This window comes from Taudactylus pleione, unplaced genomic scaffold (assembly GCF_031769625.1).
Source record: "Taudactylus pleione unplaced genomic scaffold, aTauple2 ptg000026l, whole genome shotgun sequence".
NCBI lineage: Eukaryota > Metazoa > Chordata > Amphibia > Anura > Myobatrachidae > Taudactylus > Taudactylus pleione.
Window position 1 is genome coordinate 42,871,131 of NW_028284428.1, and position 25,941 is coordinate 42,897,071.

At 33.9% G+C, this 25,941-nt stretch overlaps 21 non-coding genes across 21 annotated transcripts; all 21 read right to left on the bottom strand.

Annotated features, from left to right (window-relative positions):
• Nucleotides 1–4,433: 4,433 nt before the first annotated feature.
• Nucleotides 4,434–4,649, bottom strand: LOC148539342 (small nucleolar RNA U3). The gene has a single exon (XR_015871061.1). It is a non-coding gene; the product is annotated as a small nucleolar RNA U3 (small nucleolar RNA).
• A 3,577-nt stretch (nt 4,650–8,226) lies between these two features.
• LOC148539343 (small nucleolar RNA U3) lies at nt 8,227–8,442 on the bottom strand. The gene has a single exon (XR_015870837.1). It is a non-coding gene; the product is annotated as a small nucleolar RNA U3 (small nucleolar RNA).
• Nucleotides 8,443–9,145: 703 nt separating this feature from the next.
• On the bottom strand, nt 9,146–9,361 carry LOC148539344 (small nucleolar RNA U3). The gene has a single exon (XR_015870864.1). It is a non-coding gene; the product is annotated as a small nucleolar RNA U3 (small nucleolar RNA).
• A 703-nt stretch (nt 9,362–10,064) lies between these two features.
• LOC148539345 (small nucleolar RNA U3) lies at nt 10,065–10,280 on the bottom strand. Its single transcript, XR_015870931.1, has one exon. It is a non-coding gene; the product is annotated as a small nucleolar RNA U3 (small nucleolar RNA).
• A 704-nt stretch (nt 10,281–10,984) lies between these two features.
• On the bottom strand, nt 10,985–11,200 carry LOC148539346 (small nucleolar RNA U3). The gene has a single exon (XR_015870741.1). It is a non-coding gene; the product is annotated as a small nucleolar RNA U3 (small nucleolar RNA).
• A 700-nt stretch (nt 11,201–11,900) lies between these two features.
• Nucleotides 11,901–12,116, bottom strand: LOC148539347 (small nucleolar RNA U3). Its single transcript, XR_015870947.1, has one exon. It is a non-coding gene; the product is annotated as a small nucleolar RNA U3 (small nucleolar RNA).
• A 703-nt stretch (nt 12,117–12,819) lies between these two features.
• Nucleotides 12,820–13,035, bottom strand: LOC148539348 (small nucleolar RNA U3). Its single transcript, XR_015870856.1, has one exon. It is a non-coding gene; the product is annotated as a small nucleolar RNA U3 (small nucleolar RNA).
• Nucleotides 13,036–13,738: 703 nt separating this feature from the next.
• Nucleotides 13,739–13,954, bottom strand: LOC148539349 (small nucleolar RNA U3). Its single transcript, XR_015870839.1, has one exon. It is a non-coding gene; the product is annotated as a small nucleolar RNA U3 (small nucleolar RNA).
• Nucleotides 13,955–14,656: 702 nt separating this feature from the next.
• Nucleotides 14,657–14,872, bottom strand: LOC148539350 (small nucleolar RNA U3). The gene has a single exon (XR_015870744.1). It is a non-coding gene; the product is annotated as a small nucleolar RNA U3 (small nucleolar RNA).
• Nucleotides 14,873–15,572: 700 nt separating this feature from the next.
• LOC148539351 (small nucleolar RNA U3) lies at nt 15,573–15,788 on the bottom strand. The gene has a single exon (XR_015870949.1). It is a non-coding gene; the product is annotated as a small nucleolar RNA U3 (small nucleolar RNA).
• Nucleotides 15,789–16,491: 703 nt separating this feature from the next.
• On the bottom strand, nt 16,492–16,707 carry LOC148539352 (small nucleolar RNA U3). The gene has a single exon (XR_015870858.1). It is a non-coding gene; the product is annotated as a small nucleolar RNA U3 (small nucleolar RNA).
• A 703-nt stretch (nt 16,708–17,410) lies between these two features.
• Nucleotides 17,411–17,626, bottom strand: LOC148539353 (small nucleolar RNA U3). Its single transcript, XR_015870841.1, has one exon. It is a non-coding gene; the product is annotated as a small nucleolar RNA U3 (small nucleolar RNA).
• A 702-nt stretch (nt 17,627–18,328) lies between these two features.
• On the bottom strand, nt 18,329–18,544 carry LOC148539354 (small nucleolar RNA U3). Its single transcript, XR_015870574.1, has one exon. It is a non-coding gene; the product is annotated as a small nucleolar RNA U3 (small nucleolar RNA).
• A 703-nt stretch (nt 18,545–19,247) lies between these two features.
• On the bottom strand, nt 19,248–19,463 carry LOC148539355 (small nucleolar RNA U3). The gene has a single exon (XR_015870576.1). It is a non-coding gene; the product is annotated as a small nucleolar RNA U3 (small nucleolar RNA).
• Nucleotides 19,464–20,165: 702 nt separating this feature from the next.
• On the bottom strand, nt 20,166–20,381 carry LOC148539356 (small nucleolar RNA U3). Its single transcript, XR_015870877.1, has one exon. It is a non-coding gene; the product is annotated as a small nucleolar RNA U3 (small nucleolar RNA).
• A 699-nt stretch (nt 20,382–21,080) lies between these two features.
• On the bottom strand, nt 21,081–21,296 carry LOC148539357 (small nucleolar RNA U3). The gene has a single exon (XR_015870735.1). It is a non-coding gene; the product is annotated as a small nucleolar RNA U3 (small nucleolar RNA).
• A 703-nt stretch (nt 21,297–21,999) lies between these two features.
• On the bottom strand, nt 22,000–22,215 carry LOC148539358 (small nucleolar RNA U3). Its single transcript, XR_015871011.1, has one exon. It is a non-coding gene; the product is annotated as a small nucleolar RNA U3 (small nucleolar RNA).
• Nucleotides 22,216–22,917: 702 nt separating this feature from the next.
• Nucleotides 22,918–23,133, bottom strand: LOC148539359 (small nucleolar RNA U3). Its single transcript, XR_015870897.1, has one exon. It is a non-coding gene; the product is annotated as a small nucleolar RNA U3 (small nucleolar RNA).
• Nucleotides 23,134–23,836: 703 nt separating this feature from the next.
• On the bottom strand, nt 23,837–24,052 carry LOC148539360 (small nucleolar RNA U3). Its single transcript, XR_015871028.1, has one exon. It is a non-coding gene; the product is annotated as a small nucleolar RNA U3 (small nucleolar RNA).
• A 700-nt stretch (nt 24,053–24,752) lies between these two features.
• Nucleotides 24,753–24,968, bottom strand: LOC148539361 (small nucleolar RNA U3). Its single transcript, XR_015870578.1, has one exon. It is a non-coding gene; the product is annotated as a small nucleolar RNA U3 (small nucleolar RNA).
• A 703-nt stretch (nt 24,969–25,671) lies between these two features.
• Nucleotides 25,672–25,887, bottom strand: LOC148539362 (small nucleolar RNA U3). The gene has a single exon (XR_015870580.1). It is a non-coding gene; the product is annotated as a small nucleolar RNA U3 (small nucleolar RNA).
• Between the last annotated feature and the right edge of the window lie 54 nt (nt 25,888–25,941).

Here is a 25,941-nt window from a genome sequence, read left to right on the forward strand (position 1 = left end):
GTGTGACACACTATTAGAGCAGGGAAGGGCCCTGCACAGTGGATTCTCTCTCCTACAGTACAGGGTGTGTGGGATCAAGCAGGATGAAGAACAAGAGCATCTCTGGTGAGAACCTGTGTGTCTGTCTTTTACTGTCTGTTCATCTCTGCCTATCCTTTCTTCAGGGCGTACAGTGGACCTTGCACTCCGATGCAAGGTAGAGTCTGCACCTGGAATCGGTGAAACTCTGGATCTGAGGCCAAAAGTGGCAGTGATGATTTTAACTTAAAAGCCTAATCTTTTTGTGTACTGTAGTCCTCGGTCCAGTAGGGCGTATTGGTCGGCATTGAGGAAGGACTGTTCTCACGTCATCTCCTTCCTCCTAGGTTCTGTACAGTAGTCATGTCCATGTCCAGCTTGGAATTCCAGGACATGCCAGTGGTAGAAGAAAGAAGCGGGGGACAGTAGAGGACTACGGGGGTGGAAAGCTAAAGAAGTTCCCCCCCCCCTCTGTAAAGCATGTTACTGTAGGTTAAATAAAAATTGTCATTAATTTATAAAATTGGTGTTTGTACTGTATGTAATTCAGTCTTTAAGTGCGCCTGAGACCCAACACGTGCATCTGTCATTAAAAAGGTACAAAAAGACAATAACACACAGATGCAGGGGTGTATCGTCCTATTGGCCAGGAATTCACTCACCAGGGGCGCGCCGGCCGATGGGGGTTTCTGCCCACAGTCATATACTGTACAGTATCCCTGTTGCCCATCCCAGTGATTTCACAGCTGCCCGGCACTTACAGTAGTATACAGTACAGTAGACATACAGTACTGTATACACTGAGGGCCGTTTTCAATTTAGGGGTGGTGTATTTACTTTTTTTAGCCGGTCTCATCTTTTCACTCCAAGGGGTCTATTTACTGTACTAAGCAGTGTTAGGAGACAAAGTGAAAAGTGATAAAAAAGTGATAAGGTGTCAGTCAATCAGCTCCCAACTGTAATTTTTCAAACACAGCCTGTGAGATGACAGTTGGGAGCACATTGGTTGGCACTTTTCACCCATTGGAGCAAAAAGACGTGATTGGCTAAAAAAAGTTCCACAGATTACGTCATTTCGCCAGGCGTAAAATTATCGCTGTATTCAATTTAAAAGCTTTTCCACCTACTGTAGGCGTGAAGTCAATGCAATGTACAGTAAGACAGTATGTGAAAAAGTTTTGCCTACTGTATGAATAGCAGGCGGAAAAAAATTGGTGAATTGGGGTGCAACATTGCGGGAAGCCTTCAACGTGCAGCCTTAAGACAATCCCCTAAAGGTACTGTAAACTGCGTAACTTTTTTTTTTTTTTTAAACACACCAAAAATTCACTTTCATTTTGGGGGCGGAAGAAAAAAAATTGGGGGAAAAAGTTAAACATGTAGAGGTAAATTTACTAAGAGGGGAGTTCTATTTAAGAAGTTACTGTACTGTATGTTGCCCATAGCAACCAATCAGATTCTACTTCTCATTTATCTACAGTAGCACCTTCTAGAAGATAATACCTGGAATCTGGTTACTATGGGCAACATCACTTCTTAATAGAACTCCCATCTTAGTAAATTTACCTAATATACTGTATAAAATGTACTGAGTTTAGTAAGGGTTGGATAACAATACTGAACAAAAGTAGCAAAGACTTTAAAAAAAAAAAAAAAAAAAAAAAAAAGCGCTACATGGGTATACCGTAGATCTGGGCATGCGCCTGAGATGTGATGACGTACAGTATTGTAGGAAACAATCAAGACAGGTGCAATCTTGGTATTGCAGGTGGCTGTAGTGTGATGGTAAATAATCAAACCAATACATTACGCTGCCTGTACAACCCTTTTGCGGGTTCGAAACTTGAAAGGTTACACCTTTTATTTTTTATTATTATTACACAGTCAAGGTTACACTTTTTTTGTCATAAAGTACTGTGGCATAGAAATACCAGAATTTCTGGATAATGTATTAGTGAAGATTTAAAACAAAATAAAATTACCGTATACAGTATATATTTTAAAGGTCTCGAACCAGCGGGACAAGAAAATGTTAGATGCAGTAGGGCTAGGCATTAGCCCCCTAGACTACTGCATCTACTGTACTGTACTTCCTAGAGTCATGGAATCACTATAATGTCTACCGTATTGTACTTACTATAATACAGACAACTGGGCATGCGCAGTGCTATGAGACTCAATACGCCACAGTGTAGCGTGCAACTAGCAATGCAGTATATGGCGTACCGTATGGAGCAACAAACTACAGTACTGTAGCTGGGCACATCTACAGTACATACAGTATAATAACAATACTGAACTACAGTACTATAGTGAATATTAAAAAAATTAATTAAATTATCAAGGTCTCGAACATAAGGAGAGAAGTGTAAGCAAGACGGATCACCTAACCCCTTGCTCACAAGTCTCTCCTAGTAAGAATTGCATCTGTCCTCTACAGTACTTTATGTGACATCTACAGTACCATACGATGAAGTACTCAGGCGTCTGTAGCGTAGAGGTAAGAAATCGAACTTCTACATTGCAGACGTCTGTACAACCCGGTTCAGGGTTTGATACCTGGAAGGTTAAACTTATTTTTTTTTTTATTATTATTAAACAGTCAAGGTTACACTTTTTATTTTTAATATTATTATTACACAGTCAGTGTTTCACTGTGTGTGAATCATGACCCGCTACTGTATGATCTTCCATACTGTATGCCATGGCGTAGCGCTACAAGGGTATGGCTATGGCACAGCACCACTGGCAATGCATTGCAATCCCACCACTGGGCATGCACAGAGATCCTATTTGTACCGTAACCCATCAGAACTAGCTATAAGTCACCACAGTGCCAACTGTGCAGACATTGACCCAATTTTGTGGTTTAAACGCAGAGTCAGTTTGTACTACAGGGACCTCTCTCTTAAACAGAGTCAACTATCAGTTACTGAACACATTAAATCACTATAGTTTCCAAGTCTGGGACAGCATTTTAATTGAAGCAAGTTTGCGCTCTACAGCACAGCCAGTATGTAATACACAGACTTCCCTCCAAACTAAGTCCACTACTGTAGCACTTTCTGAAGACATGAATTTACTATTGTGTATACTGTACGGCTAGTCTCGGACAGTGCAGAATGGCACAAGTGTGAAAATTCAACAGTACTGTAGCAATACAGACAACTTGGGATGCGCCATTGCATAGCGTTACTTAGTGTATGGCTTGGTTCCACTGGACATGCGGCACACATTCCATTGTGATTGAAACCTGACCACTGGGCATGTGCTGACATTGACGCAATTTTGCGCTTTAAATGCGCAGTCAGTTTGTTATACAGAGACCAGTCTCTTTAACAGAGCCCATTAACACTTGATGGTCATAAAAAATCACTATAATGTCCACGTTTATGTCAGCGCTGGCATTGACGCAAGTTTGCGTTCTAAGGTACAGTACTGTATGTACAATAATAAAAATCCTATTTTCCCTGTTTGACTCCCGAAGCACTGGGCATGCGCTCCACATGTACTGTATTAAATAGTGAATATTTTTCAACTGCACAGTCAGTGGGTAATACAGAGCTTAATGATTTCAAACTGGATTAGACATTCTTCTACTGCTTTATTATACCGTACATTCCTGATTCAATGTGGAAAACGCTGTAATACTGTATAGTGTACTGAATCACAGCTTCTGTCAAACAATCATCGGGCGGTGATACAGAACATACAGTACGGTACATTGGAAAATCAGATGCATGCGCTATGTAGTTTAGGAAAAGTGACATCTGGTGGGCAAAATGTTGTATTACACGTAATGACTTTTTTCATTACTAAATTATCTATGTGGCGCGACTCATGGCGTGGTGTGTGGCATGCCATGCGTGTCTTGAGAGATAACACTGTGATGCCACTTTATAGCTGGGCACATCAGTACGTCAAAGGATTTACATTTTTACAGGCATTATGTTTTGTGGCCCAAAATACAATTGAATACATTGAAGATTTAGCATTGAAACACTTGATGCACTATTATTTCAATCTAAAATCTAATTGTAAATTAAATCTATCCTTACTAAGATTGCAAAAAAAATTAAGCAGTGGCTGGTAAACGTAAACCTTGAATAACATGAATTTTATCTTTGAAAAACACTTTATGCACAGTTAAACAATATACTACAATAAGATAATTCTATGTTAAAACCCTTATTTGTATAACACTTTAGCCTTCATAAACCTACATAATTCTTCAAAAAAGAAAAGATTATTTTTAGACAGATATTTATTCTTTACTGGACAGCATTCTAAAAACACAATGTAAGGAAATCAACACATGCATTTCCCAAGTACATTTAAGTGCATCTAATTTTGACAAAAGCTCTGTTTTAGAGAACAAACAAGATATCTATTATTGATTTTAAAGAAAGGAATCAACCACTCTGAATGAGCTCTCTTCCACCACTTCTTCTAGTTGAAGAAGAGGCACAGACATCAAAAGCAAACAACATCTGTATGTAACAAAGTTGCCAACTGCCCTCATGCTGAGAAGAAAGCCCTAAAACTCATCATGTTGGTTGGTGAGTTTGGACACTTTCAAACACATTTCGCCCATCATTGCCTATAGAAATGATCCCTGAAAGTATAGTCTTAAGAAATCTTTTGATGATGATTTAGCTGGACCACATGAATTACTCTTTTAAGTAATGGTGACTTTTTTGTCCCATTCATGGAACTGGATAAAGATTTTGTCAACAATAGTACTTTTCCAATTACCTGATCTTCTAGACAAATCTCATGAGTCGAATATAAATATGACATGGGTTTCTCTGCAAACTGAGATTTTTAAAACAGTATTGGTCAAAAGATTGACATTTTTACAGGCATTATGTTTTGTGGCCCAAAATACAATTGAATATATTGAAGATTTAGCATTGAAACACTTGATTATTATTATTATTATTATTATTATTATTATTATTATTATTATCCTTTATTTATATGGTGCCACAAGTGTTCCGCAGCGCCTTACATAGTACATAGAACTAATAGGTGAACAAGAAACAAGTAACTTACAGTACATTACAGTGCAGGACAAGGACACAACTTATATACATTGCTGAAATAGTGATTAAAGCACTCACAATAAGCTGCCGGGAGTTGGCAGTCATGTGTTAGGTGCCCTATGGGGAGTAGAGAGTAGAAGAAAATGTAAAGAGAAGCACATGAGGGAAGAGGTCCCTGCTCGTAAGAACTTACATTCTAAGGGGAGGGGCAGACAGACAGGAGTGACACAGAAGGGGAAGATAGGAAGGAAAGAGCATGAGTTTTTTTTTTTTTTTTGAAACCGTTCAGGTGTAAGATAACTTCTCCATTCCAAAAAGGGATACAGCCACTGTTTGAAGTATCTAACAACTCATCATTAGGTTTCATCCACCAAAAGAAAAATTCCAATTACTGTACATCATATTAACTTACCAGAAAAAAAACAAAAAACAAAGACATAGATCCTTTCCACAAAACTTATCAAAAACAAAAACACAAATAAGTACTATCGCTGAAATAACACCACCACTTAAACAAATTATAAACATACTACAAAAAAATCATCCCTAAAACACTAGCACTCCTCCCACCCCAGCTAACTTAAACGAACAATTTCTTTCCATTTCCTATGTTTCCACAACCCCTCTGCATCCTCCCCCCCACCAGCATGCTTATCCCACATATAACATGTGTAAAGTTTCCCCAGTATCATATGAATACATTCCCTTGCATCAATATCATCTCGTCTAAACACATAAATATTCCTAACATCCCACAAAACTTCTGAAACACATACCATAATTAGCCACAGCAACCTTTCATTCACACTACCACACGCACCCAGCCCAAACATAGCCACCTTCCATGACATCACCTGAATCCCAGACAACTCTTTTATCAAACCACCCAAATCCTTCCACACACGCTGTGCATATGAACAATTCCAAAACAAATGGATCACACTCTCAAAACCTCTACACCCTTCCCGTGGACACTCTTCTGACAAAACCAAATGTCTTTTCAACAGCACTTGTCTCACAGACAACACACCATGAAGCTTCATCCATACCACCTCCCTCTGTCTATTATTCAAACCACTCACATTAATCATCTTCCATGTTCTCACACTATCTGTGGAAGTCAAACCATCAATAAGACAAACCTCCTCATGCCCCTTCAACATTTTAATAACATTCTTCCTTTCTCTGAAGTCCTTCACACTCACCCCTAATAAATCAAATTTCCTCACAAACACTTCAATCACACTATACCAATTACACACTCTAAACGCCATTGGCACGGCATTTTCCCTGACATGCCACTTCAAGCCACACATCATCCAACCAGCCATGTATTTCATCATATAAGCAGCCTTACTATCAATCTCCATCAATCTCAAAACTTGAGCAATATAATTCAACCCAAAATACACTTCTAAATTTGGAAACCTCTTACCTCCATTCTGCCACTCTTTCATCACATGTTCACGTTTCAGACGCTCCATCTTACATCCCCAAAAGAAAAGAAACAGCATTCTATTAATCTTCCTCACACCCCGGGAACCTGGCGGAAACACATTTGCAATATGCAATAACATAGGTAACACCACTGCTTTAATAATTAGAACTTCCCAAACATAGTCAATTTTCTTAAATTCCAAAAGTTAAGCTTTTTAGCCACTTTCCTCCCTACTTCATCCCAACTTTCCTTACCATTCAGACACTCATCAAAAATAACCCCTAACACCTTTATCCCACCTGACACACACTCCATCTGACTATCCCTCACACTACTGTCCCCAAACCCTTTCACTTTGGACTTGTCCCAATTAACCTTAAAGGCAGATGCCCCACAAAACAACTGTATTAATAATTTTGCTCTGTCCAAAGTAACCTTACTTCCACCCACAACAACCACATCATCCATATAATCTAGTGTTTTCACACATCTCCCATTACTTCCAGGCACCAAAAAACCTCTAACAACCTTATCCCTACGCAACATACATAACAAAGGCTCAAGCACACAAATGAACATAATAGGAGACAAAGGACAACCCTGACGTACCCCAGACTCAATACTAACATGCTCACTCAAATACCCATTCACCAACAATCTACTACAAGCACCTGCATACAAACATCTAATCTTATTCACAAACTCCCCAGGAAAACCCATCCGCACCAGAACATTAAACATAAATACATGAGACACTCTATCATATGCTTTTTCGAAATCAAGTGCCATCACATACATCTTCTGCTTTCTTACTAGACAATCACCTATCATATCACGCAACAACATTAAATTATCATGCATACGACGTCCTAGGACCGCACATACCTGCTCCTCACCAATCACCTGACTAATAACCACTCTCATACGACATGCTATCAGCTTTGCAAACAACTTATAATCGGAGTTCAATAGTGTAATAGGCCTCCAATTTGCCAAACACCGCCTATCACCTTTTTTATGAATTAAAACAACCACACCTTCTTTCATAGAATCATTCATCCGGCCATTCACAAAAATATAACGCATGACTTCAACCAAATCAACTTTCACAACATCCCACATACTCATATAAAATTCAACAGGCAAACCATCCTTACCAGGAGATTTATTCCTCCCCATGCTCTTCAATACATCTTTCACCTCATCCTCAGACATATCATTCAATAATAAATCACAATCACCCATATTGACTTTTTCACTAACAGCACTCAGCACCTCACTCTGCATATCTCCATCACCCACCTTCCATTCATACAATTTCTTATAAAATTTCTCAACCTCAAACATAACATCTTCCGCACCCACTTCCATAACACTATCATCCAATACCACATCCATATCCTTAGACCCTCCACATATCTTTTTGAAAAAAAACCTGCTACATCTTTCATCCTTCTCCATATGTTCAACTTTCACACTATATATAATCTGTCTACCCCTCTCCTCCAACATCTTATTCACCTCAAACCTCACTGCCTTAATATCATCTGCAACCACTTGCCCCATTTCTCCCATCATTGCCTATAGAAATGAACCCTGAAAACACAATGTAAGGAAATCAACACATGCATTTCCCAAGTACATTTAAGTTCATCTAATTTTGACAAAAGCTCTGTTTTAGAGAACAAACAAGTAATCTGTTATTGATTTTAAAGAAAGGAATCAACCACTCTGAATGAGCTCTCTTCCACCACTTCTTCTAGTTGAAGAAGAGGCACAGTCATCAAAAGCAAACAACATCTGTATGAAACAGAGTTGCCAACTGCCTTCATGCTGAGAAGAAAGCCCTAAAACTCATCATGGTGGTTGGTGAGTTTGGACACTTTCAAACACATTTCTCCCATCATTGCCTATAGAAATGATCCCTGAAAGTATAGCCTTAAAATCTCTTTTGATTATGATTTAGCTGGACCACATGAATTACTCTTTTAAGTAATGGTGACTTTTTTGTCCCATTCATGGAACTGGATAAAGATTTTGTCAACAATAGTACTTTTCCAATTACCTGATCTTCTAGACAAATCTCATGAGTCGAATATAAATATGACATGGGTTTCTCTGCAAACTGAGATTTTTAAAACAGTATTGGTCAAAGGATTGACATTTTTTCAGGCATTATATTTTGTGGCCCAAAATACAATTGAATATATTGAAGATTTAGCATTGAAACACTTGATGCACTATTATTTCAATCTAAAATCTAATTGTAACTTAAATCTATCCTTTCTAAGATTGCAAAAAAAATTAAGCAGTGGCTTGTAAACGTAAAGCTTGAATAACATGAATTTAAGATTAGCAAAACACTCTATGCACAGTAAAACAATATACTACAATAAGATAATTCTATGTTAAAACCCTTATTTCTATAACACTTTAGCCCTCATAAAACTATATAATTCTTCAAAAAATAAAACATTATTTTTAGACATATATTTGGTCTTTAATGGAGAGCATTCTAAAAACACAATGTAAGGAAATCAACACATGCATTTCCCAAGTACATTTAAGTGCACCTAATTTTGACAAAAGCTCTGATTTAGAGAACAAACAAGTAATCTATTATTGATTTTATAGAAAAGAATCAACCACTCTGAATGAGCTCTCTTCCACCACTTCTTCTAGTTGAAGTAGAGGCACAGTCATCAAAAGCAAACAACATCTGTATGAAACAGAGTTGCCAACTTCCTTCATGCTGAGAAGAAAGCCCTAAAACTCATCATGGTGGTTGGTGAGTTTGGACACTTTCAAACACATTTCTCCCATCATTGCCTATAGAAATGATCCCTGAAAGTATAGTCTTAACAATTCTTTTGATGATGATTTAGCTGGACCACATGAATTACTCTTTTAAGGAATGGTGACTTTTTTGTCCCATTCATGGAACTGGATAAAGGTTTTGTCAACAATAGTACTTTTCCAAATACCTGAACTTCTAGACAAATCTCATGAGTCGAATATAAATATAACATGGGTTTCTCTGCAAACTGAGATTTTTAAAACAGTATTGGTCAAAGGATTGACATTTTTACAGGCATTATGTTTTGTGGCCCAAAATACAATTGAATATATTGAAGATTTAGCATTGAAACACTTGATGCACTATTATTTCAATCTAAAATCTAATTGTAAACTAAATCTATCCTTTCTAAGATTGCAAAAAAAAATAAGCAGTGGCTTGTAAACGTAAAGCTTGAATAACATGAATTTTAGCTTTGCAAAACACTCTATGCACAGTAAAACAATATACTACAATAAGATAATTCTATGTTAAAACCCTTATTTGTATAACACTTTAGCCCTCATAAACCTATATAATTCTTCAAAAAATAAAAGATTATTTTTAGACAGATATTTGTTCTTTACTGGAGAGCATTCTAAAAACACAATGTAAGAAAATCAACACATGCATTTCCCAAGTACATTTAAGTGCACCTAATTTTGACAAAAGCTCTGTTTTAGAGAACAAACAAGTAATCTATTATTGATTTTAAAGAAAGTAATCAACCACTCTGAATGAGCTCTCTTCCACCACTTCTTCTAGTTGAAGAAGAGGCACAGTCATCAAAAGCAAACAACATCTGTATGAAACAGAGTTGCCAACTGCCTTCATGCTGAGAAGAAAGCCTTAAAACTCATCATGGTGGTTGGTGAGTTTGGATACTTTCAAACACATTTCTCCCATCATTGCCTATAGAAATGATCCCTGAAAGTATAGTCTTAACAATTCTTTTGATGATGATTTAGCTGGACCACATGAATTACTCTTTTAAGTAATGTTGACTTTTTTGTCCCATTCATGGAACTGGATAAAGATTTTGTCAACAATAGTACTTTTCCAATTACCTGATCTTCTAGACAAATCTCATGAGTCGAATATAAATATGACATGGGTTTCTCTGCAAACTGAGATTTTTAAAACAGTATTGGTCAAAGGATTGACATTTTTTCAGGCATTATATTTTGTCGCCCAAAATACAATTGAATATATTGAAGATTTAGCATTGAAACACTTGATGCACTATTATTTCAATCTAAAATCTAATTGTAACTTAAATCTATCCTTTCTAAGATTGCAAAAAAAAATTAAGCAGTGGCTTGTAAATGTAAAGCTTGAATAACATGAATTTTAGCTTTGCAAAACACTCTATGCACAGTAAAACAATAAACTACAATAAGATAATTCTATGTTAAAACCCTTATTTCTATAACACTTTAGCCCTCATAAAACTATATAATTCTTAAAAAAATAAAAGATTATTTTTAGACATATATTTGGTCTTTAATGGAGAGCATTCTAAAAACACAATGTAAGGAAATCAACACATGCATTTCCCAAGTACATTTAAGTGCACCTAATTTTGACAAAAGCTCTGTTTTAGAGAACAAACAAGTAATCTATTATTGATATTAAAGAAAGTAATCAACCACTCTGAATGAGCTCTCTTCCACCACTTCTTCTAGTTGAAGAAGAGGCACAGTCATCAAAAGCAAACAACATCTGTATGAAACAGAGTTGCCAACTGCCTTCATGCTGAGAAGAAAGCCCTCAAACTCATCATGGTGGTTGGTGAGTTTGGACACTTTCAAACACATTTCTCCCATCATTGCCTATAGAAATGATCCCTGAAAGTATAGTCTTAATTCTTTTGATGATGATTTAGCTGGACCACATGAATTACTCTTTTAAGTAATGGTGACTTTTTTGTCCCATTCATGGAACTGGATAAAGATTTTGTCAACAACAGTACTTTTCCAATTACCTGATCTTCTAGACAAATCTCATGACTCGAATATAAATATGACATGGGTTTCTCTGCAAACTGAGATTTTTAAAACAGTATTGGTCAAAGGATTGACATTTTTACAGGCATTATGTTTTGTGGCCAAAAATACAATTGAATATATTGAAGATTTAGCATTGAAACACTTGATGTACTATTATTTCAATCTAAAATCTAATTGTAAATTAAATCTATCCTTTCTAAGATTGAAAAAAAAAATAAGCAGTGGCTTGTAAACGTAAAGCTTGAATAACATGAATTTTAGCTTTGCAAAACACTCTATGCACAGTAAAACAATATACTACAATAAGATAATTCTATGTTAAAACCCTTATTTGTATAACACTTTAGCCCTCATAAACCTATATAATTCTTAAAAAAATAAAAGATTATTTTTAGACAGATATTTGTTCTTTACTGGAGAGCATTCTAAAAACACAATGTAAGGAAATCAACACATGCATTTCCCAAGTACATTTAAGTGCATCTAATTTTGACAAAAGCTCTGTTTTAGAGAACAAACAAGTAAACTATTATTGATTTTAAAAACAGGAATCAACCACTCTGAATGAGCTCTCTTCCACCACTTCTTCTAGTTGAAGAAGAGGCACAGTCATCAAAAGCAAACAACATCTATATGAAACAGAGTTGCCAACTGCCTTCATGCTGAGAAGAAAGCCCTAAAACTGATCATGGTGGTTGGTGAGTTTGGACACTTTCAAACACATTTCTCCCATCATTGCCTATAGAAATGATTCCTGAAAGTATAGTCTTAACAATTCTTTTGATGATGATTTAGCTGGACCACATGAATTACTCTTTTAAGTAATGGTGACTTTTTTGTCCCATTCATGGAACTGGATAAAGATTTTGTCAACAATAGTACTTTTCCAATTACCTGATCTTCTAGACAAATCTCATGAGTCGAATATAAATATGACATGGGTTTCTCTGCAAACTGAGATTTTTAAAACAGTATTGGTCAAAGGATTGACATTTTTACAAGCATTATGTTTTGTGGCCCAAAATACAATTGAATATATTGAAGATTTAGCATTGAAACACTTGATGCACTATTATTTCAATCTAAAATCTAATTGTAAATTAAATCTATCCTTTCTAAGATTGCAAAAAAAATTAAGCAGTGGCCTGTAAATGTAAAGCTTGAATAACATGAATTTTAGCTTTGCAAAACACTCTATGCACAGTAAAACAATAAACTACAATAAGATAATTCTATGTTAAAACCCTTATTTCTATAACACTTTAGCCCTCATATAACTATATAATTCTTCAAAAAATAAAAGATTATTTTTAGACATATATTTGGTCTTTAATGGAGAGCATTCTAAAAACACAATGTAAGGAAATCAACACATGCATTTCCCAAGTACATTTAAGTGCACCTAATTTTGACAAAAGCTCTGTTTTAGAGAACAAACAAGTAATCTATTATTGATATTAAAGAAAGTAATCAACCACTCTGAATGAGCTCTCTTCCACCACTTCTTCTAGTTGAAGAAGAGGCACAGTCATCAAAAGCAAACAACATCTGTATGAAACAGAGTTGCCAACTGCCTTCATGCTGAGAAGAAAGCCCTAAAACTGATCATGGTGGTTGGTGAGTTTGGACACTTTCAAACACATTTCTCCCATCATTGCCTATAGAAATGATCCCTGAAAGTATAGTCTTAACAATTCTTTTGATGATGATTTAGCTGGACCACATGAATTACTCTATTAAGTAATGGTGACTTTTTTTTCCCATTCATGGAACTGGATAAAGATTTTGTCAACAATAGTACTTTTCCAATTACCTGATCTTCTAGACATATCTCATGAGTCGAATATAAATATGACATGGGTTTCTCTGCAAACTGAGATTTTTAAAACAGTATTGGTCAAAGGATTGACATTTTTACAGGCATTATGTTTTGTGGCCAAAAATACAATTGAATATATTGAAGATTTAGCATTGAAACACTTGATGCACTATTTTTTCAATCTAAAATCTAATTGTAAATTAAATCTATCCTTTCTAAGATTGCAAAAAAAATTAAGCAGTGGCTTGTAAATGTAAAGCTTGAAAAACATGAATTTTAGCTTTGCAAAACACTCTATGCACAGTATAACAATAAACTACAATTAGATATTTCTATGTTAAAACCCTTATTTCTATAACACTTTAGCCCTCATAAAACTATATAATTCTTAAAAAAATAAAAGATTATTTTTAGACAGATATTTGTTCTTTACTGGAGAGCATTCTAAAAACACAAAGTAAGGAAATCAACACATGCATTTCCCAAGTACATTTAAGTGCATCTAATTTTGACAAAAGCTCTGTTTTAGAGAACAAACAAGTAAACTATTATTGATTTTAAAGAAAGGAATCAACCACTCTGAATGAGCTCTCTTCCACCACTTCTTCTAGTTGAAGAAGAGGCACAGTCATCAAAAGCAAACAACATCTGTATGAAACAGAGTTGCCAACTGCCTTCATGCTGAGAAGAAAGCCCTAAAACTTATCATGGTGGTTGGTGAGTTTGGACACTTTCAAACACATTTCTCCCATCATTGCCTATAGAAATGATCCCTGAAAGTATAGTCTTAACAATTCTTTTGATGATGATTTAGCTGGACCACATGAATTACTCTTTTAAGGAATGGTGACTTTTTTGTCCCATTCATGGAACTGGATAAAGATTTTGTCAACAATAGTACTTTTCCAATTACCTGATCTTCTAGACAAATCTCATGAGTCGAATATAAATATAACATGGGTTTCCCTGCAAACTGAGATTTTTAAAACAGTATTGGTCAAAGGATTGACATTTTTACAGGCATTATGTTTTGTGGCCCAAAATACAATTGAATATATTGAAGATTTAGCATTGAAACACTTGATGCACTATTATTTCAATCTAAAATCTAATTGTAAACTAAATCTATCCTTTCTAAGATTGCAAAAAAAATAAGCAGTGGCTTGTAAACGTAAAGCTTGAATAACATGAATTTTAGCTTTGCAAAACACTCTATGCACAGTAAAACAATATACTACAATAAGATAATTCTATGTTAAAACCCTTATTTGTATAACACTTTAGCCCTCATAAACCTATATAATTCTTCAAAAAATAAAAGATTATTTTTAGACAGATATTTGTTCTTTACTGGAGAGCATTCTAAAAACACAATGTAAGAAAATCAACACATGCATTTCCCAAGTACATTTAAGTGCACCTAATTTTGACAAAAGCTCTGTTTTAGAGAACAAACAAGTAATCTATTATTGATATTAAAGAAAGTAATCAACCACTCTGAATGAGCTCTCTTCCACCACTTCTTCTAGTTGAAGAAGAGGCACAGTCATCAAAAGCAAACAACATCTGTATGAAACAGAGTTGCCAACTGCCTTCATGCTGAGAAGAAAGCCCTCAAACTCATCATGGTGGTTGGTGAGTTTGGACACTTTCAAACACATTTCTCCCATCATTGCCTATAGAAATGATCCCTGAAAGTATAGTCTTAATTCTTTTGATGATGATTTAGCTGGACCACATGAATTACTCTTTTAAGTAATGGTGACTTTTTTGTCCCATTCATGGAACTGGATAAAGATTTTGTCAACAACAGTACTTTTCCAATTACCTGATCTTCTAGACAAATCTCATGACTCGAATATAAATATGACATGGGTTTCTCTGCAAACTGAGATTTTTAAAACAGTATTGGTCAAAGGATTGACATTTTTACAGGCATTATGTTTTGTGGCCAAAAATACAATTGAATATATTGAAGATTTAGCATTGAAACACTTGATGTACTATTATTTCAATCTAAAATCTAATTGTAAATTAAATCTATCCTTTCTAAGATTGAAAAAAAAAATAAGCAGTGGCTTGTAAACGTAAAGCTTGAATAACATGAATTTTAGCTTTGCAAAACACTCTATGCACAGTAAAACAATATACTACAATAAGATAATTCTATGTTAAAACCCTTATTTGTATAACACTTTAGCCCTCATAAACCTATATAATTCTTAAAAAAATAAAAGATTATTTTTAGACAGATATTTGTTCTTTACTGGAGAGCATTCTAAAAACACAATGTAAGGAAATCAACACATGCATTTCCCAAGTACATTTAAGTGCATCTAATTTTGACAAAAGCTCTGTTTTAGAGAACAAACAAGTAAACTATTATTGATTTTAAAAACAGGAATCAACCACTCTGAATGAGCTCTCTTCCACCACTTCTTCTAGTTGAAGAAGAGGCACAGTCATCAAAAGCAAACAACATCTATATGAAACAGAGTTGCCAACTGCCTTCATGCTGAGAAGAAAGCCCTAAAACTGATCATGGTGGTTGGTGAGTTTGGACACTTTCAAACACATTTCTCCCATCATTGCCTATAGAAATGATTCCTGAAAGTATAGTCTTAACAATTCTTTTGATGATGATTTAGCTGGACCACATGAATTACTCTTTTAAGTAATGGTGACTTTTTTGTCCCATTCATGGAACTGGATAAAGATTTTGTCAACAATAGTACTTTTCCAATTACCTGATCTTCTAGACAAATCTCATGAGTCGAATATAAATATGACATGGGTTTCTCTGCAAACTGAGATTTTTAAAACAGTATTGGTCAAAGGATTGACATTTTTACAAGCATTATGTTTTGTGGCCCAAAATACAATTGAATATATTGAAGATTTAGCATTGAAACACTTGATGCACTATTATTTCAATCTAAAATCTAATTGTAAATTAAATCTATCCTTTCTAAGATTGCAAAAAAAATTAAGCAGTGGCCTGTAAATGTAAAGCTTGAATAACATGAATTTTAGCTTTGCAAAACACTCTATGCACAGTAAAACAATAAACTACAATAAGATAATTCTATGTTAAAACCCTTATTTCTATAACACTTTAGCCCTCATATAACTATATAATTCTTCAAAAAATAAAAGATTATTTTTAGACATATATTTGGTCTTTAATGGAGAGCATTCTAAAAACACAATGTAAGGAAATCAACACATGCATTTCCCAAGTACATTTAAGTGCACCTAATTTTGACAAAAGCTCTGTTTTAGAGAACAAACAAGTAATCTATTATTGATATTAAAGAAAGTAATCAACCACTCTGAATGAGCTCTCTTCCACCACTTCTTCTAGTTGAAGAAGAGGCACAGTCATCAAAAGCAAACAACATCTGTATGAAACAGAGTTGCCAACTGCCTTCATGCTGAGAAGAAAGCCCTAAAACTGATCATGGTGGTTGGTGAGTTTGGACACTTTCAAACACATTTCTCCCATCATTGCCTATAGAAATGATCCCTGAAAGTATAGTCTTAACAATTCTTTTGATGATGATTTAGCTGGACCACATGAATTACTCTATTAAGTAATGGTGACTTTTTTTTCCCATTCATGGAACTGGATAAAGATTTTGTCAACAATAGTACTTTTCCAATTACCTGATCTTCTAGACATATCTCATGAGTCGAATATAAATATGACATGGGTTTCTCTGCAAACTGAGATTTTTAAAACAGTATTGGTCAAAGGATTGACATTTTTACAGGCATTATGTTTTGTGGCCAAAAATACAATTGAATATATTGAAGATTTAGCATTGAAACACTTGATGCACTATTTTTTCAATCTAAAATCTAATTGTAAATTAAATCTATCCTTTCTAAGATTGCAAAAAAAATTAAGCAGTGGCTTGTAAATGTAAAGCTTGAAAAACATGAATTTTAGCTTTGCAAAACACTCTATGCACAGTATAACAATAAACTACAATTAGATATTTCTATGTTAAAACCCTTATTTCTATAACACTTTAGCCCTCATAAAACTATATAATTCTTAAAAAAATAAAAGATTATTTTTAGACAGATATTTGTTCTTTACTGGAGAGCATTCTAAAAACACAAAGTAAGGAAATCAACACATGCATTTCCCAAGTACATTTAAGTGCATCTAATTTTGACAAAAGCTCTGTTTTAGAGAACAAACAAGTAAACTATTATTGATTTTAAAGAAAGGAATCAACCACTCTGAATGAGCTCTCTTCCACCACTTCTTCTAGTTGAAGAAGAGGCACAGTCATCAAAAGCAAACAACATCTGTATGAAACAGAGTTGCCAACTGCCTTCATGCTGAGAAGAAAGCCCTAAAACTTATCATGGTGGTTGGTGAGTTTGGACACTTTCAAACACATTTCTCCCATCATTGCCTATAGAAATGATCCCTGAAAGTATAGTCTTAACAATTCTTTTGATGATGATTTAGCTGGACCACATGAATTACTCTTTTAAGGAATGGTGACTTTTTTGTCCCATTCATGGAACTGGATAAAGATTTTGTCAACAATAGTACTTTTCCAATTACCTGATCTTCTAGACAAATCTCATGAGTCGAATATAAATATAACATGGGTTTCCCTGCAAACTGAGATTTTTAAAACAGTATTGGTCAAAGGATTGACATTTTTACAGGCATTATGTTTTGTGGCCCAAAATACAATTGAATATATTGAAGATTTAGCATTGAAACACTTGATGCACTATTATTTCAATCTAAAATCTAATTGTAAACTAAATCTATCCTTTCTAAGATTGCAAAAAAAATAAGCAGTGGCTTGTAAACGTAAAGCTTGAATAACATGAATTTTAGCTTTGCAAAACACTCTATGCACAGTAAAACAATATACTACAATAAGATAATTCTATGTTAAAACCCTTATTTGTATAACACTTTAGCCCTCATAAACCTATATAATTCTTCAAAAAATAAAAGATTATTTTTAGACAGATATTTGTTCTTTACTGGAGAGCATTCTAAAAACACAATGTAAGAAAATCAACACATGCATTTCCCAAGTACATTTAAGTGCACCTAATTTTGACAAAAGCTCTGTTTTAGAGAACAAACAAGTAATCTATTATTGATTTTAAAGAAAGTAATCAACCACTCTGAATGAGCTCTCTTCCACCACTTCTTCTAGTTGAAGAAGAGGCACAGTCATCAAAAGCAAACAACATCTGTATGAAACAGAGTTGCCAACTGCCTTCATGCTGAGAAGAAAGCCCTAAAACTCATCATGGTGGTTGGTGAGTTTGGACACTTTCAAACACATTTCTCCCATCATTGCCTATAGAAATGATCCCTGAAAGTATAGTCTTAACAATTCTTTTGATGATGATTTAGCTGGACCACATGAATTACTCTTTTAAGTAATGGTGACTTTTTTGTCCCATTCATGGAACTGGATAAAGATTTTGTCAACAACAGTACTTTTCCAATTACATGATCTTCTAGACAAATCTCATGACTCGAATATAAATATGACATGGGTTTCTCTGCAAACTGAGATTTTTAAAACAGTATTGGTCAAAGGATTGACATTTTTACAGGCATTATGTTTTGTGGCCCAAAATACAATTGAATATATTGAAGATTTAGCATTGAAACACTTGATGCACTATTATTTCAATCTAAAATCTAATTGTAAACTAAATCTATCCTTTCTAAGATTGCAAAAAAAAATAAGCAGTGGCTTGTAAACGTAAAGCTTGAATAACATGAATTTTAGCTTTGCAAAACACTCTATGCACAGTAAAACAATATACTACAATAAGATAATTCTATGTTAAAACCCTTATTTGTATAACACTTTAGCCCTCATAAACTTATATAATTCTTAAAAAAATAAAAGATTATTTTTAGACAGATATTTGTTCTTTACTGGAGAGCATTTTAAAAACACAATGTAAGGAAATCAACACATGCATTTCCCAAGTACATTTAAGTGCATCTAATTTTGACAAAAGCTCTGTTTTAGAGAACAAACAAGTAAACTATTATTGATATTAAAGAAAGGAATCAACCACTCTGAATGAGCTCTCTTCCACCACTTCTTCTAGTTGAAGAAGAGGCACAGTCATCAAAAGCAAACAACATCTGTATGAAACAGAGTTGCCAACTGCCTTCATGCTGAGAAGAAAGCCCTAAAACTCATCATGGTGGTTGGTGAGTTTGGACACTTTCAAACACATTTCTCCCATCATTGCCTATAGAAATGATCCCTGAAAGTATAGTCTTAACAATTCTTTTGATGATGATTTAGCTGGACCACATGAATTACTCTTTTAAGGAATGGTGACTTTTTTGTCCCATTCATGGAACTGGATAAAGGTATTGTCAACAATAGTACTTTTCCAATTACCTGAACTTCTAGACAAATCTCATGAGTCGAATATAAATATAACATGGGTTTCTCTGCAAACTGAGATTTTTAAAACAGTATTGGTCAAAGGATTGACATTTTTACAGGCATTATGTTTTGTGGCCCAAAATACAATTGAATATATTGAAGATTTAGCATTGAAACACTTGATGCACTATTATTTCAATCTAAAATCTAATTGTAAACTAAATCTATCCTTTCTAAGATTGCAAAAAAAATAAGCAGTGGCTTGTAAACGTAAAGCTTGAATAACATGAATTTTAGCTTTGCAAAACACTCTATGCACAGTAAAACAATATACTACAATAAGATAATTCTATGTTAAAACCCTTATTTGTATAACACTTTAGCCCTCATAAACCTATATAATTCTTCAAAAAATAAAAGATTATTTTTAGACAGATATTTGTTCTTTACTGGAGAGCATTCTAAAAACACAATGTAAGAAAATCAACACATGCATTTCCCAAGTACATTTAAGTGCACCTAATTTTGACAAAAGCTCTGTTTTAGAGAACAAACAAGTAATCTATTATTGATTTTAAAGAAAGTAATCAACCACTCTGAATGAGCTCTCTTCCACCACTTTTTCTAGTTGAAGAAGAGGCACAGTCATCAAAAGCAAACAACATCTGTATGAAACAGAGTTGCCAACTGCCTTCATGCTGAGAAGAAAGCCCTAAAACTCATCATGGTGGTTGGTGAGTTTGGACACTTTCAAACACATTTCTCCCATCATTGCCTATAGAAATGATCCCTGAAAGTATAGTCTTAATTATTTGATGATGATTTAGCTGGACCACATGAATTACTCTTTTAAGTAATGGTGACTTTTCTGTCCCATTCATGGAACTGGATAAAGATTTTGTCAACAATAGTACTTTTCCAATTACCTGATCTTCTAGACAAATCTCATGAGTCGAATATAAATATAACATGGGTTTCCCTGCAAACTGAGATTTTTAAAACAGTATTGGTCAAAGGATTGACATTTTTACAGGCATTATGTTTTGTGGCCCAAAATACAATTGAATATATTGAAGATTTAGCATTGAAACACTTGATGCACTATTATTTCAATCTAAAATCTAATTGTAAATTAAATCTATCCTTTCTAAGATTGCAAAAAAAAATAAGCAGTGGCTTGTAAACGTAAAGCTTGAATAACATGAATTTTAGCTTTGCAAAACACTCTATGCACAGTAAAACAATATACTACAATAAGATAATTCTATGTTAAAACCCTTATTTGTATAACACTTTAGCCCTCATAAACCTATATAATTCTTCAAAAAATAAAAGATTATTTTTAGACAGATATTTGTTCTTTACTGGAGAGCATTCTAAAAACACAATGTAAGAAAATCAACACATGCATTTCCCAAGTACATTTAAGTGCACCTAATTTTGACAAAACCTCTGTTTTAGAGAACAAACAAATAATCTATTATTGATTTTAAAGAAAGTAATCAACCACTCTGAATGAGCTCTCTTCCACCACTTCTTCTAGTTGAAGAAGAGGCACAATCATCAAAAGCAAACAACATCTGTATGAAACAGAGTTGCCAACTGCCTTCATGCTGAGAAGAAAGCCCTAAAACTCATCATGGTGGTTGGTGAGTTTGGACACTTTCAAACACATTTTTCCCATCATTGCCTATAGAAATGATTCCTGAAAGTATAGTCTTAACAATTCTTTTGATGATGATTTAGCTGGACCACATGAATTACTCTTTTAAGTAATGGTGACTTTATTGTCCCATTCATGGAACTGGATAAAGATTTTGTCAACAACAGTACTTTTCCAATTACCTGATCTTCTAGACAAATCTCATGAGTCGAATATAAATATGACATGGGTTTCTCTGCAAACTGAGATTTTTAAAACAGTATTGGTCAAAGGATTGACATTTTTACAGGCATTATGTTTTGTGGCCAAAAATACAATTGAATATATTGAAGATTTAGCATTGAAACACTTGATGCACTATTATTTCAATCTAAAATCTAATTGTAAATTAAATCTATCCTTTCTAAGATTGCAAAAAAAATTAAGCAGTGGCCTGTAAATGTAAAGCTTGAATAACATGAATATTAGCTTTGCAAAACACTCTATGCACAGTAAAACAATAAACTACAATAAGATAATTCTATGTTAAAACCCTTATTTCTATAACACTTTAGCCCTCATAAAACTATATAATTCTTAAAAAAATAAAAGATTATTTTTAGACATATATTTGGTCTTTAATGGAGAGCATTCTAAAAACACAATGTAAGAAAATCAACACATGCATTTCCCAAGTACATTTAAGTGCACCTAATTTTGACAAAAGCTCTGTTTTAGAGAACAAACAAGTAATCTATTATTGATTTTAAAGAAAGGAATCAACCACTCTGAATGAGCTCTCTTCCACCACTTCTTCTAGTTGAAGAAGAGGCACAGTCATCAAAAGCAAACAACATCTGTATGAAACAGAGTTGCCAACTGCCTTCATGCTGAGAAGAAAGCCCTAAAACTCATCATGGTGGTTGGTGAGTTTGGACACTTTCAAACACATTTCTCCCATCATTGCCTATTGAAATGATCCCTGAAAGTATAGTCTTAACAATTCTTTTGATGATGATTTAGCTGGACCACATGAATTACTCTTTTAAGGAATGGTGACTTTTTTGTCCCATTCATGGAACTGGATAAAGGTTTTGTCAACAATAGTACTTTTCCAATTACCTGAACTTCTAGACAAATCTCATGAGTCGAATATAAATATAACATGGGTTTCTCTGCAAACTGAGATTTTTAAAACAGTATTGGTCAAAGGATTGACATTTTTACAGGCATTATGTTTTGTGGCCCAAAATACAATTGAATATATTGAAGATTTAGCATTGAAACACTTGATGCACTATTATTTCAATCTAAAATCTAATTGTAAACTAAATCTATCCTTTCTAAGATTGCAAAAAAAATAAGCAGTGGCTTGTAAACGTAAAGCTTGAATAACATGAATTTTAGCTTTGCAAAACACTCTATGCACAGTAAAACAATATACTACAATAAGATAATTCTATGTTAAAACCCTTATTTGTATAACACTTTAGCCCTCATAAACCTATATAATTCTTCAAAAAATAAAAGATTATTTTTAGACAGATATTTGTTCTTTACTGGAGAGCATTCTAAAAACACAATGTAAGAAAATCAACACATGCATTTCCCAAGTACATTTAAGTGCACCTAATTTTGACAAAAGCTCTGTTTTAGAGAACAAACAAGTAATCTATTATTGATTTTAAAGAAAGTAATCAACCACTCTGAATGAGCTCTCTTCCACCACTTCTTCTAGTTGAAGAAGAGGCACAGTCATCAAAAGCAAACAACATCTGTATGAAACAGAGTTGCCAACTGCCTTCATGCTGAGAAGAAAGCCCTAAAACTCATCATGGTGGTTGGTGAGTTTGGACACTTTCAAACACATTTCTCCCATCATTGCCTATAGAAATAATCCCTGAAAGTATAGTCTTAACAATTCTTTTGATGATGATTTAGCTGGACCACATGAATTACTCTTTTAAGTAATGGTGACTTTTTTGTCCCATTCATGGAACTGGATAAAGATTTTGTCAACAATAGTACTTTTCCAATTACCTGATCTTCTAGACAAATCTCATGAGTCGAATATAAATATAACATGGGTTTTTCTGCAAACTGAGATTTTTAAAACAGTTTTGGTCAAAGGATTGACATTTTTACAGGCATTATGTTTTGTGGCCAAAAATACAATTGAATATATTGAAGATTTAGCATTGAAACACTTGATGCACTATTATTTCAATCTAAAATCTAATTGTAAATTAAATCTATTCTTTCTAAGATTGCAAAAAAAATTAAGCAGTGGCTTGTAAATGTAAAGCTTGAATAACATGAATTTTAGCTTTGCAAAACACTCTATGCACAGTAAAACAATAAACTACAATAAGATAATTCTATGTTAAAACCCTTATTTCTATAACACTTTAGCCCTCATAAAACTATATAATTCTTAAAAAAATAAAAGATTATTTTTAGACATATATTTGGTCTTTAATGGAGAGCATTCTAAAAACACAATGTAAGAAAATCAACACATGCATTTCCCAAGTACATTTAAGTGCACCTAATTTTGACAAAAGCTCTGTTTTAGAGAACAAACAAGTAATCTATTATTGATATTAAAGAAAGTAATCAACCACTCTGAATGAGTTCTCTTCCACCACTTCTTCTAGTTGAAGAAGAGGCACAGTCATCAAAAGCAAACAACATCTGTATGAAACAGAGTTGCCAACTGCCTTCATGCTGAGAAGAAAGCCCTAAAACTCATCATGGAGGTTGGTGAGTTTGGACACTTTCAAACACATTTCTCCCATCATTGCCTATAGGAATGATCCCTGAAAGTATAGTCTTAATTCTTTTGATGATGATTTAGCTGGACCACATGAATTACTCTTTTAAGTAATGGTGACTTTTCTGTCCCATTCATGGAACTGGATAAAGATTTTGTCAACAATAGTACTTTTCCAATTACCTGATCTTCTAGACAAATCTCATGAGTCGAATATAAATATAACATGGGTTTCCCTGCAAACTGAGATTTTTAAAACAGTATTGGTCAAAGGATTGACATTTTTACAGGCATTATGTTTTGTGGCCCAAAATACAATTGAATATATTGAAGATTTAGCATTGAAACACTTGATGCACTATTATTTCAATCTAAAATCTAATTGTAAATTAAATCTATCCTTTCTAAGATTGCAAAAAAAAATAAGCAGTGGCTTGTAAATGTAAAGCTTGAATAACATGAATTTTAGCTTTGCAAAACACTCTATGCACAGTAAAACAATATACTACAATAAGATAATTCTATGTTAAAACCCTTATTTGTATAACACTTTAGCCCTCATAAACCTATATAATTCTTCAAAAAATAAAAGATTATTTTTAGACAGATATTTGTTCTTTACTGGAGAGCATTCTAAAAACACAATGTAAGAAAATCAACACATGCATTTCCCAAGTACATTTAAGTGCACCTAATTTTGACAAAAGCTCTGTTTTAGAGAACAAACAAGTAATCTATTATTGATATTAAAGAAAGTAATCAACCACTCTGAATGAGCTCTCTTCCACCACTTCTTCTAGTTGAAGAAGAGGCACAGTCATCAAAAGCAAACAACATCTGTATGAAACAGAGTTGCCAACTGCCTTCATGCTGAGAAGAAAGCCCTAAAACTCATCATGGTGGTTGGTGAGTTTGGACACTTTCAAACACATTTCTCCCATCATTGCCTATAGAAATGATCCCTGAAAGTATAGTCTTAACAATTCTTTTGATGATGATTTAGCTGGACCACATGAATTACTCTTTTAAGTAATGGTGACTTTTCTGTCCCATTCATGGAACTGGATAAAGATTTTGTCAACAATAGTACTTTTCCAATTACCTGATCTTCTAGACAAATCTCATGAGTCGAATATAAATATAACATGGGTTTCCCTGCAAACTGAGATTTTTAAAACTGTATTGGTCAAAGGATTGACATTTTTACAGGCATTATGTTTTGTGGCCCAAAATACAATTGAATATATTGAAGATTTAGCATTGAAACACTTGATGCACTATTATTTCAATCTAAAATCTAATTGTAAATTAAATCTATCCTTTCTAAGATTGCAAAAAAAAATAAGCAGTGGCTTGTAAACGTAAAGCTTGAATAACATGAATTTTAGCTTTGCAAAACACTCTATGCACAGTAAAACAATATACTACAATAAGATAATTCTATGTTAAAACCCTTATTTGTATAACACTTTAGCCCTCATAAACCTATATAATTCTTCAAAAAATAAAAGATTATTTTTAGACAGATATTTGTTCTTTACTGGAGAGCATTCTAAAAACACAATGTAAGAAAATCAACACATGCATTTCCCAAGTACATTTAAGTGCACCTAATTTTGACAAAAGCTCTGTTTTAGAGAACAAACAAGTAATCTATTATTGATATTAAAGAAAGTAATCAACCACTCTGAATGAGCTCTCTTCCACCACTTCTTCTAGTTGAAGAAGAGGCACAGTCATCAAAAGCAAACAACATCTGTATGAAACAGAGTTGCCAACTGCCTTCATGCTGAGAAGAAAGCCCTAAAACTCATCATGGTGGTTGGTGAGTTTGGACACTTTCAAACACATTTCTCCCATCATTGCCTATAGAAATGATCCCTGAAAGTATAGTCTTAACAATTCTTTTGATGATGATTTAGCTGGACCACATGAATTACTCTTTTAAGGA